Source organism: Odocoileus virginianus, unplaced genomic scaffold (genome assembly GCF_023699985.2).
Source record: "Odocoileus virginianus isolate 20LAN1187 ecotype Illinois unplaced genomic scaffold, Ovbor_1.2 Unplaced_Scaffold_17, whole genome shotgun sequence".
In the NCBI taxonomy this organism is placed as follows: domain Eukaryota; kingdom Metazoa; phylum Chordata; class Mammalia; order Artiodactyla; family Cervidae; genus Odocoileus; species Odocoileus virginianus.
Genome location: NW_027224279.1, coordinates 211,157 through 223,683, shown reverse-complemented (window position 1 = coordinate 223,683; position 12,527 = coordinate 211,157). Strand labels below are relative to the sequence as shown.

At 40.7% G+C, this 12,527-nt stretch overlaps 1 protein-coding gene across 3 annotated transcripts in view; it reads left to right on the top strand.

Annotated features, from left to right (window-relative positions):
- Window positions 1-12,527, top strand: part of URGCP (upregulator of cell proliferation) — a 118,887-nt gene that overhangs the window by 3,362 nt on the left and 102,998 nt on the right. For 2 of the 3 annotated variants that reach the window (XM_070462902.1, XM_070462901.1), the window contains exon 2: window positions 1,692-1,761. The gene's annotated coding sequence lies outside the window, so the exon portion shown is untranslated. Of the gene's footprint in view, window positions 1-592; window positions 772-1,691; window positions 1,762-12,527 lie in introns of all 3 variants that reach the window. The other variant, XM_070462900.1, reaches the window with a different exon arrangement.

Here is a 12,527-nt window from a genome sequence, read left to right as displayed (position 1 = left end):
AATACTATTTTCTAATTTACAGACTTCATTTAAATTTCACTATCCAAACTGTCCTTTTTCTGGTCAAGATCCGGTTTAGGATCCCATGTGTGTGTTTTTCCTGTCATCTTAGCCACCTGCAATCTTAGACAATTCTTTAGTTTTTCTTTGTCTTTGATGCCCTTAACACTTGAAGAGTATGGAAAAACTATTTTGTAAGATGTCCCTCAGTTTGGGTTTTCTGGTTGATGAAATTAAGGTTATGCATTTTTGGCAAGACATATTACAGAAGTGATGTTGTATCTTTCTTGGTGCAGCATATTACAGGTATATGAAATTGAGGTCATTACTGGTTAAGCCTGGTTATCAGATTTCTGTACTATAAACTTAAAATTTTTCTTTATAAATTAATAAGTAGCCTGTGGGGAGAAAATTTAAGACTTTGCATTTACCTTATTTTTTAAAATCAGAATTTCATCCTGTAATTTTAGATTCTATTCTTGCTCACAGCATTTATTAATGTGGTATACACCTAATGGTAATTTTCTACCATTGTTAAATGTAATTCTACTGAAAGGAATAGCTGTGTCCTTTCCCCTCCATTTATTTACAGACAGTCCCTGACTTACAGTGATTCAATTTATAATTTTGTGCTTTGCAAAAGCAAAAGTTGAGGACAAACTCTACATGGAATTTTGAACTTTGATCATTTCCTGAGCTGGCGAAAAGTAGTATGATACTCTTGTGATGCTGGGTAGTGACAGTGAAGCTGTCAGCCACACAGTCGGAAAGGTAAACAACCAATACACTTGCAACCATTCTATACATCCATTCTGGGTCTTTAAGTATAGTATTCAATAAAATACATGAGAGATATTCAGTAGTTTATTATAGGTTTTGTGTTAGATGACTTTTTCCAACTTTAGATTACTGTGTTCTGAGCACATTTAAGAAAGGCTTGGCTGAACTGTGATGTCCAGTAAGTTAGGTATATTAAATGTATTTGCAACTTATGATGGGTTTATCAGGACATAACCTCATCATGTGTTGAAGATTTGTGTTTGTTTATTCAATTGTTTTATATAACAGTATGGATTCACGGATTTTTATTCTATCAATTTTAATCCATTAGTGTCATCATTTATTATGCTGCTCAAATTGTCCCAAATTTGGCCATTGAGACCTTGTAGGGAGCCTCTAAGATGGCCTCCAATAATACCTACCTCCTAGTATTCAGGCCCTTTAAAAATCTCTCCTTGGGTGTGGGCTAGATTTAGTGACATTTCTAACGAAAAGAAAAGGTGATGGGATGTCTCTGCTGAGATTAGGTTTAAGTAAAAGCCTGGCTTCCATCTTGAGCAGACACTTGCTCTCGCATTCTCTTATTCCCTTGCTCCTTCAGTTCCTTGCTGTGATAGAAACTGGCTACCATATTGTTAGCTGCCCTGTGGAGAGACCCCTATGCCATGGAACTGAGAGAGGCCTCCTAGCAATAGCTAGTGAAATATAGGTCCTTGGTCCGGCATCCCACAAGAAACTGAATCCTGCCAATACCATGTGCATGGAGTTGATCCTTGGGATGATCCTGGCTGACAGTTTGATTGCAACCCCATGGGAAACTTTGAGCCAAGGCAATCTGTATTAGTTTGCTAGGACTGTCATAAGTACCACAGACTGGGTGGCTTAAACAGCAGGAATTTATTTTCTCACAGTTCTGGAGGTTAGAAGTACAAGATCAAGGGTCTAGCTGACTTGTGGTTTCCAGTGAGGGCTCTCTTCCTGGTATGTAGATGGCCTCCTTCTCACTATATATTTACATGGTCATTTTTTGGTGTGTGTACATGGGGGGGGGGGGGGGTCTGGGTGGGGAAAGCGCTAGTTCTCTGGTGTGCTTTATATAAGGACACTAGTCCTGTTGAATCAAAGCCTAATATTATGACCTCATTAACTTTAGTTATTCCTTAGAAACCCCATCTCCCAGTATAGCCACACTGGGGGCTTCAACATATGGACTTTGGGGGAAAATAAATAAGGACCAAGAAAGAAGCAACTTAGCAAGACAGAAAACTTACAATAACTGCTTTACTGCAGCCAAACATAGTGGAAGAAAGTGGGCCCTTTTCCCCCTCAGCATAGGTTAAGTGGGGAACCTAGATGTCCATGATAGTCTTGCTGATATGATTTCAGAAAAGGCTAAGAGGAGCTGGGATTGTCATGATCACCCAGTGGTAAGGAGACCTTTCCTCTATAGTGTTTTTGAAAGTAATGTAGGGAACAATTGCAAGGCATTCTCCCCCACCCCCTAACTGGCACTTGGTATTAGGGTTCTCCTGAGAAAATAGAGGGAGGTGGAAATAAGAGATTGACCAGAAACACTAAGGGCAGGAGAAGATTGGTATCTTAAACTCAAGCATTCAGACGAACTTTTGTTCTTTTCAGGCTCTTGATAGATTGGATGATATCCACCCACTTTGGGGAGGATCGTTAGCTTTATTCAGCCCACCAATTCAAGTGCTAGTAATTGCTTCTGGAAACACAGACATCCAAAAATAGTCTTAAGCTATCTAGGCATTCTGTAGCCTATTCAAATTGAAACATAAAGTTAATTATCATACTCTCCCAGCTAGGGTGGTGGACTTTCACCCCGACTTGGCAGAAATGGGGTGAGGTCTGCCTTTCTGTGCTGACGTTAGAGGCACCTGTAAAACAGATTTAAGTAGGATCCCAGTCACATAATGTAGTAATCAAAAATGTCCAAAAAAAACCACACAAAAATGTCCAGGGTACAAATGAAAACCACTGATACCAAAAATCAGGACTATCTTAACTTGAGTAAGACAAGACAATTGTCTTGATACAGAGATGGGAATTATCTGACAAAGGATTAAAGCAGGCATGATAAAAATACTTTAATGAAAATTTATGAAAATGCTTGAAACAAAACTGTAAAGTCTCAGCAAAGAAGTACAAAATATAAAAAATCAAATGGAAATTTTAAAACTGAACAATACAATAAAGGAAATAGTAAGCTCTAGATGAACTCAACGGCAGAGTGAAAACAATACTGAAAGGATCAGTGAAAGTAAAGATAAAGCAATAGAAATTAACCAGCAGAGAATAATAGGTTGGAAAAAAAGTAGAGCCCCATGGATCTGTGGTAGTATAACAAATGATCTAATATTTATTTCATCTGTGTCCTAGAGGGCGAGAAGAAAGAGGGTGGGGTTGAAAAGTTATTTTAATAAATAATGGTCAAAACAAAACAAAACAAATTTGGTGAAAGACATAAACCTACAAATTCAAGAAGCTGAGCTAACCCCAAATAGGATACACCCCCCAAAATATCTTGCCAAGATACATCATAATTAAACTTCTGAAAACTAATGGTGAAAAATCTTGAAAGTGAAAAGAAAAAAATAATACTTTACCTATAACTGAAAAGCAGTTTGAATCATAGCAAGTTTCCTATCAGAAACCAAAGAGGCCAGAAAGAAGGGGCATCACATTTCCAAGTGCTGAAAACAAAGAACTGTAATTTAGAATTTGATATGAGTGAAAATACTCTTCAGGAATAAACAGGTTAGATATCAAGACATTCTCAGGCAAAGGAAAACTAGAAGGATTTGTCTCTAGTAGATCTGCCTTATTTAAAAGAAAGTAAAAGACCTGAAGAAGGTTCTTGAATTGGAAAGGAAATGATGAAAAGAGGAAACTTGAAACATTAGGAAAGGAGATTGAACAATACAAAGACTAAATATATTAGTTAATACAGTGGAATTTTTTCCTAAGTTTTCTAAATTGTATTTCACTGAAGCAAAATTATAACATTGTCTGATAGTAACTACCATACAGTTGCACTCATTTCACATTCTAGCAAGATAATGCTCAAAATTCTTCAAGCTAGGCTTCAATAGTATGTGAACCAAGAACTTCCAAATGTACAAGCTGGATTTAGAAAAGGCAGAGGAACCAGAGATCAAATTGCCAACATCTGTTGGATCATAGAAAAAGCAAGGAAATTTTTAAAAAAAATCTGCTTCATTGACTACACTAATGCTTTTGACTATATGGATCACAATAAACTGTGGAAAATTCTTAGAGAGATGGGAATACCAGACCACCTTACCTGTCTCCTGGGAAATCTGTTTGCAGGACAAGCAGCAACAGTTAGAACCAGATGTGGAACAATGGTCTGGTTCCAAATTGGGAAAGGAATACATCAAGGTTGTATATTGTCACCCTGCTTATTTAACTTATATGCAGAGTACATCATGCAAAATGCTGAGCTGGATGAATCACAAGCTGGAGTCAAGATTGCTGGGAAAAATACCAGCAATCTCAGATATGCAGGTGACACCACCCTAATGGCAGAAAGTGAGAAACTAAAGAGTCTCTTGAAGGTGAATGAAGAGAGTGAAAAAGCTGGCTTGAAACTCAACATTCAAAAAGATTATGGCATCTGACCCCATCACTTCATGGCAAATAGAAGGGGGAAAATGGAAGCAGTGACAGATTTTATTTTCTTGGGCTCCAAAATCACTGTAGCCATGAAATTAAAAGACCCTTGCTCCTTGGAAGAAAAAGCTGTGAAAAAGTGTATTTAAAAGTGTATTAAAAAGACTTCTGCTGACAGAAGTCTGTATGGTCAAAGCTATAGTTTTTCCAGTAACATATGGTTGTGAGAATTGGGCCATAAAGAAGGCTGAGTGCTGAAGAACTGATGCTTTTGAATTGTGCTGGAGAAGACTCTTGAGAGTCCCTTGGACAGCAGGAAGATCCAACCAGTCCATCCTAAAGGAAATCAGTCCTGAACATTCACTGGAAGGACTGAGGCTGAAGCTGAAGCTCCAATATTTTGGCCACCTTATGGGTAGAACCAACTCATTGGAAAAGACCCTGATGCTGGGAAAGATTGAGGACAAGAGGAGAAGGGGGCAGCAGAGGATGAGATGGTTAGATAGCATCACTGATTCAATGGACATGAGTTTGAGCAAACTCCAGGAGATAGTGAAGGACAGGGAAGCCTGGTGTGCTGCAGTTTAGGGGTTGCACATATTTGGACATGACTTAGCAACTGAACAACTAATAGTACAGGATCTTAAAGCAGTAAAAGTTTTTTGCACTTCACTGGAACTGGTGAAATCTTGACACCAGAGGACTATGAAAACTTATGTATACATAATATAATACAAGAACTAAATATCTACAGAAAGAGATACAAAACCACTATTGATCAAATGGAATTCTAAAAATGGTACAAGTAACCCAAAGGAATACAATAGAAAAAACAAATCCCACTGAAGTTCTCAGTTCAGTTCAGTTCAGTCGCTCAGTCGTGTCTGACTCTGCAACCCCATGAATCGCAGCACGCCAGGCCTCCCTGTCCATCACCAACTCCCAGAGCTTACTCAAACTCATGTCCATCGAGTCGGTGATGCCATCCAGCCATCTCATCCTCTGTCGCCCCCTTCTCCTCCTGCCCCCAATCCCTCCCAGCAACAGGGTCTTTTCCAATGAGTCAACTCTTCGCATGAGGTGGCCAAAGTACTGGAGTTTCAGCTTCAGCATCAGTCCTTTCAAATGAACACCCAGGACTGATCTCCTTTAGGATGGACTGGTTGGATCTCCTTGCAGTCCAAGGGACTCTCAAGAGTCTTCTCCAACACCATAGTTCAAAAGCATCAATTTTTCAGCACTCAGCTTTCTTCACAGTCCAACTCTCACATCCATACATGACCACTGGAAAAACCATAGCCTTGACTAGATGGACCTTTGTTGGCAAAGTAATGTCTCTGCTTTTTAATATGCTGTCTAGGTTGGTCATAACTTTCCTTCCAAGGAGTAAGCGTCTTTTAATTTCATGGCTGCAGTCACCATCTGCAGTGATTTTGGAGTCCAAAAAAATAAAGTCTGACACTGCTTCCACTGTTTCCCCATCTATTTTCCATGAAGTGATGGGACCAGATGTCATGATCTTAGTTTTCTGAATGTTGAGTTTTAAGCCAACTTTTTCACTCTCCTCTTTCACTTTCATCAAGAGGCTTTTTAGTTCCTCTTCACTTTCTGCCATAAGGGTGGTGTCATCTGCATATCTGAGGTTATTGATATTTCTCCAGGCAATCTTGATTCCAGCTTGTGCTTCTTCCAGCCCAGCGTTTCTCATGATGTACTCTACATATAAGTTAAATAAGCAGGGTGACAATATACAGCCTTGACATACTCCTTTTCCTATTTGGAACCAGTCTGTTGGTCCATGTCCAGTTCTAACTGTTGCTTCCTGACCTGCACATAGGTTTCTCAAGAGGCAGGTCAGGTGGTCTGGTATTCCCATCTCCTTCAGAATTTTCCACAGTTTATTGTGATCCACACAGTCAAAGACTTTGGCATAGTCAAAGCAGAAATAGATGTTTTCCTGGAACTCTCTTGCTTTTTCGATGATCCAGCGGATGTTGGCAATTTGAACTCTGGTTCCTCTGCCTTTTCTAAAACCAGCTTGAACATCTGGAAGTTCACAGTTCACGTATTGCTGAAGCCTGGCTTGGAGAATTTTGAGCATTACTTCTCTAGTGTGTGAGATGAGTGCAATTGTGCAGTAGTTTGAGCATTCTTTGGGATTGCCTTTCTTTGGGATTGGAATGAAAACTGAGCTTTTCCAGTCCTGTGGCCACTGCTGAGTTTTCCAAATTTACTGGCATGTTGAGTGAAGCACTTTCACAAAATCATCTTTCAGGATTTGAAATAGCTCAACTGGAATTCCATCACCTCCACTAGCTTTGTTCATAGTGATGCTTTCTAAAGCCCACCTGACTTCATATTCCAGGATGTCTGGCTCTAGGTGAGTGATCACACCATTGTGATTATCTGAATCATGAAGATCTTTTTTGTATAGTTCTTCCGTGTATTCTTGCCACCTCTTCTTAATATCTTCTGCTTCTCTTGGTCCATACCATTTCTGTCCTTTATTGAGCCTATCTTTGCATGAAATGTTCCCTTGGTATCTCTAATTTTCTTGAAGAGATCTCTAGTCTTTCCCATTCTGTTGTTTTTCTCTATTTCTTTGCATTGATTGCTGAGGAAGGCTTTCTTATCTCTCCTTGCTATTCTTTGGAACTCTGCATTCAAGTGGGAATATCTTTCCTTTTCTCCTTTACTTTTTGCTTCTCTAGCCCAGCAATAATTACATGAAATGTAAATGTTTGAATATACCAACTAAAAGACGGACAGAGTAGGTAAAAACAATACCCTACTCTATGCTCCCCAGCAGAAACTGAGTTCAAAATGAATAGTATGTTAAAGGTTGTTGTTGAGCCATGAAAGACGCCAAGATTCTTGGCCTCTGGAGGAGAGGAATTCAATCTGGGGCCAATGACAAGGCTTGATCACTCAGAGTTTTTGTGTAATAAAGTTTTATTAAAGTATGAAAGAGATAGAGAAACCTTCTCACAGAAGGGGGCAGAAAGAGTGCCCCCCTGCTAGTCTTTAGCCAGATGTTATATAGCTACTAGCAGTCTGCTAATTAGAGAAAGGAAATGTCTCAAAACTCAGAGACTGGCACCAGGCCCCTCACCCACAACATGCATTTTGAGATAACATTGGCACAAGGTGAGTTGTCCCGGGCCATAAAATGATTGATATGAATCTTGAAGAAAGGCAAGTTTCCAAGCAAATACGGTCTCGTTAACATAGCTTAAGAGAACCCTTGCATGCGTAAAACATGCTGGTTTGTCCATTGGGTTCTGAGTCTTAGGGGAACAACGTGAAGACAGAGTGTAGGATGAATACATAGTTCATTAACATAGCTTAAGACAAACGTTTCCATAAGAAAATAGCATTGGTTAGCTCAAGGTTTGAGAACAGTTAAGTTCAGGTGGAACCAGGTGTCTTTATGGCAACACAGAATTTTAAAAGAAACCTTTTTAAACATTCATATAGAGAAGGGGGAAAAAAACCAAACACTTGTTGTTTGTTTCCTCCTGCTACTTAAGAGATAAAAAATGTCTGAGCCTATTTCTTCCGTTTGGAGACACCTGGCCTGCCTTCCTTACCCTCTCATTCCCCCCTTTTCTTTTAGGAGAATTATGTTGCCTAGGGAAAGGGGTGTCATTCTCATTCTGTAACTGATTCCAAGCTAATAAGGGGTGTCTTCCCTAAATTGGTGAGGCAAGATACTCTCCTAACCCTCATATTGAAGGTCTCTGATCCAGGGACCCAAGTAATAGTTGGAGGGAGCTGCCACAGTCTCAGGAGTTTGAGCAACCATTTGTAACTTAAAAGCTGTCATGCAACTAGAAACAAATCCAGCCACACAGTTACAGATGGAGGGGGAAAACAGGAAAAACAGAGCATGGAAATCATTACAATTAGGATAGTTTCCACCATGGGGAACAAGTTAGAATCTCCCAAAGTGAGGCAAGTGAGGATTCAGGAGTATCCATAGGCTGAATCATTTTGTTCATATGTTTAATAAAGTGAGTAGCATTAGTGCTCATCTCAGGTATATATGTACAGCACTGGGTATGAATAATGGCACAAGTTCCTCCTTGTGCAGCTGTCAGAATAAGGCCAATCTGTTTTGTAAAACCACCTTTCTAATTTGTATTTGTTCAGCATTAAGAGCTGAAATAGCTTTCTGAGAATCTTGTAAAGCCTGGTGAGTAAAGTTGGAGCATCCCCTTGAAGCGTAACATCTGTAGTTCCGAGAGAGGGAACAAATACTGCAGCCGAATAATCACACCAGTGAAATACACCTTGCCTGCAAGTTCTCAGGCGCGGTAAATTAGCAGGCTGCTCTGGAAGCCCTGAGTGAAAGCTAGACCTAGGGTGCATCTCCCTGTCCACCCAGGGAGAAGCCGTGCCCACAGCTAAGAGCCACATATCCAGTAGGTCCCGTTTGGAGCAAGCCAGCATGACTGAGGTATCCAGTCCCAACCAGTGCCTGGCCAGGCAAAGGGAGGACCTGAACTGGGATTGGAAAACACGGGAATGATTACGTTGCATATTTACTGAGGCAAAAATCCCAATTGTTTCCAATCATTATAATTGAGTTGTTGGCTAACTTCTGGAGATGGCTGTATTTGTTCCAAGCATATGGGGGCACCAGATATTAGATGTCCCTTTTCAGGAGTTAGCCATATAACCTCATCCCATATTTGATAAACGTCAGGTAAAAAGCCACCAGATCTAGACCCATTTACCTTCTTATGTGTAGCAAAATAGTCATTAAACCAACACAATGTATAATCAAAATTAAAAGTCACATGTCCATCACTAAAGTACAAAATGTTGCACTTTTTTAAGGATCGTTAGATGTCATCACATTAAGAAGAGGCATCACATATGATTGTTGTTGTCAAAGGTATTCACAGACTTGCAGAAAGTCTTTTCCTTGAAATGGAGATGCCCACTACAGGAAGCCTTCCACCGATGAAGAGGGGAGCGCTCCGCAGACCCAGCAGTTAGACCGATTGTGGAATGCAGCATGGGAGGGAGCCCAGGACAGGAAGTCATTGTCTTGGGGATCAAATGGCAGACTCAGGATTTTTGGAGTCAGCAGAAGCAAGCTCACATAGATTATCAGGCTCATCTGAAAAACACAAAGTCAGAACCTACAAAGTAAAGACATAAAATGACATCACTTAGTTCTGGTCAGGGCACCGCCTCTTAAATCAAGTGTGATGCACCTGGGAATCAATTCCTGGCACTTTGACAACTATGGGAGAAGAAAGAATAACCTGGTAAGGGCCTTCCCAGAGGGACTCAAGGGATTGGCTCCAAGATCCTAATGTTTTTTATCAAGACCTCGGTTCCTGGTTCAAATAGAGGCTTGCTTGACTCAGAGGCAGGGTCAGGAGTCACCTCCCGGAGTTTCGCTAATGCTTGTTGAAAAGCTGAGAGCTGAGTTACATAATTAGCTAATTCCAAGGCTTCAGGGTCTATAACAAAGATTGTGCGTAAGAAAAGCCTTCCATGAATTCATTCAAAGGGGGAGAGCCCCTCCCTTTGGGGGGCAATTCGAGCCCTCATTATAGCTATGGGTAGAACTTTTATCCAATTGTCCTGCATTTCTTGAGTTAATTTGCGCAGATGTTGCTTAATAATGTCGTTAACCTTTTCAACCTTTCTTGAGGACTGGGGTATCCAGGAACAGTGTAAGTGATAGCCTATTCCTAGAACTTTTGACACCTCTTGAGTTACAGCAGCTTTAAAGGTGGAGCCATTGTCACTCTGAAGGCTCCATGGCAGCCCAAACCTGGGACTAATTTCATGGATTAAAATTCTTTAACCTCTGTAGCCTGTCACTACAACAGGGAAAAGCCCTATCCATCCAGTAAAGGTATCCACCCAAACTTGTAAGCAAGAATATCCATTTGTTTTTGGCATATGAGTAAAATCAATTTCCCAGTCCTCTCCAGGATATTTTCCACTTCGTTTTAACCCAGGATTTTGTTAGCTTTTGTCTTTGGGTTATTTTTCTGAGAAACCTCACATCTTTTGATAATGTTCTTTAAAGTTTTCATTACATTTTCACCTTCAAACAAATGAAAAGCCTTCTGTTAGGTACTCTCTACACCTAAATGAAAACTCTGCTGTAAACCCTTAAGAATTTTCCATTGAGCATTTTCAGGAATTATTAATTGTCCATCCTTTAACTGTAAAAACCCTTTATCAGTAATCTTTGCTCCTCTTTTCTCATATCTTTCTAATTCTTCCTCAGTATATTGTGGTTTTTCCTGTTCCACAGGACCTGTCCAGATCAAAGGCGTCTGCAGTGAAGGGGTTTCATAAAGTGCCACTTTTCTGGCTTGACAGTCAGCCAGCTGATTACCTTCAGCTACTTTACTCCCATCCCTGCTGTGCCCTTTGCAATGCATAACAGCTACTTCTTTAGGACAATATATAGCAGTTAAAAGTCTCTCAATCTCTCTGAAATGCTTAATAGGTTCTCCTGTTGCCATTTTAAACTGTCTTTCCAGTTTCCATATTGCAGCATGAGCATGTAAAGTCAAATAAGCATACTTAGAGTCAGTGTAGATATTCACTCACTATCCTTTACTTAACTCTAGAGCTCAGGTCAGAGCCACAAGCTCCTCTAACTGAGCACTCATTCCCTGGGGCAGAGATTTTGCTTCTAAAACCTGTTCAGCCACCACCACGGTGCTTTACACTTCCCATCCCGAACAAAAGAACTGCCATCTGTAAATATTTCCATATCAGGATTGTCTAATGGGGTATCCATCAGATCTTTCTGAGCTGCATAGTTTAAAGTTAGAAATTGGGAACAATTGTGATCAAGTGTTTCATTTTCCTTTTTAGGAAGGAAAGTGGCAGTATTTAAATTTCCGCTAACTTTAAGCTTAGTTTTTGGTCTTTGGAACAACAAGGACTGATATTTAAGAAGCTTACTGTCTGTCATCCAAGTATTAACTTTAGAGTTTAAGATTCCACTCGCATCATGAGAAGTCAGTACAGTAAGATTTCACCCATTAATTATTTTGAGGGATTCGGGTGTTAATAAAGCAGTTGCCTTAATTACTCTTAGTGTGGCCACCCATGCGACACTACATCTGATTCTCTGCTCAGACACGCTATAGGTTGCTGGTGAAGCCCTGGGTTTGTGTCAAAACTCCCAAGGCCATACCTTTTCTTTCAGTGACAAATTAAATTCTGACCCTGTGGGCAAGCTCAAAGTGGAAGCTTGCAGGATAGCAGTCTGAAGAGCCTTAAAAGCCTTTTGAGTATCTGGAGACCAAACCAGTTTGTCAGTTTGGGCTTGTTGAGTTTCAGTTAGAAGTTTATATAAAGGCTGGGCAGGTTCCCCATAACCCGGAATCCAAATGCAGCAGTAGCCTGTGATCCCTAAAAGTCCTCTCAGTTGTCTTAAAAGTCATAGGTAGGGGATGATTTCAGCAATACGTGAATAGCCCCTGCTCCTTTAAATTCTCAGTGATGGGTTTTAACCCTTCCTTAACCTCAGGTGTCAGTAGATAGTGCTTTTTATGTGGAAATAAATGTGGGCCTTTGAGCTTGACCACTATAGGAATAGCATTTTGTGCTTGACTCACAGATTTTCCACCAGCCCACACTCTAGGATTTACATTTTGTTCAATTAGAGAGAAAGGGAGGGCTGCATATTCATGAAAACAGAGGCACAGACCTTGCTCAGTATATCCCTCCCCAAAAGGGGTGAGGGAGACTGCCATGATCAGCAATTCGTGTGACAATAGCACAGAGTTCCAGTTGCAGCTTAGAGGACGACTGAAATAATAACGTTTGGCTTGTCCAGACAGTCCCATTACAGAAGCAGATTGGGGTGGGCCAGGGGCTTCAGTAAGCACAGAGTAAGTTGCCCCAGTGTCTAAAAAGAAATCGATGGATTGGCCCCCCCCCCCCCAGTTATTAATACCTGGGGTTCCTCAGAGGTAATTAGGATGGGAGCTTGTGTGGGGACCCCTGGGCACCTTCAGTCCTGATGGTCTTGAGAGTCAGACCCCTGAGACCTACGCCTCTGCGGGCAGTCTCTCCTCCAGTGTGGTCCCTTCCAGAGAGCA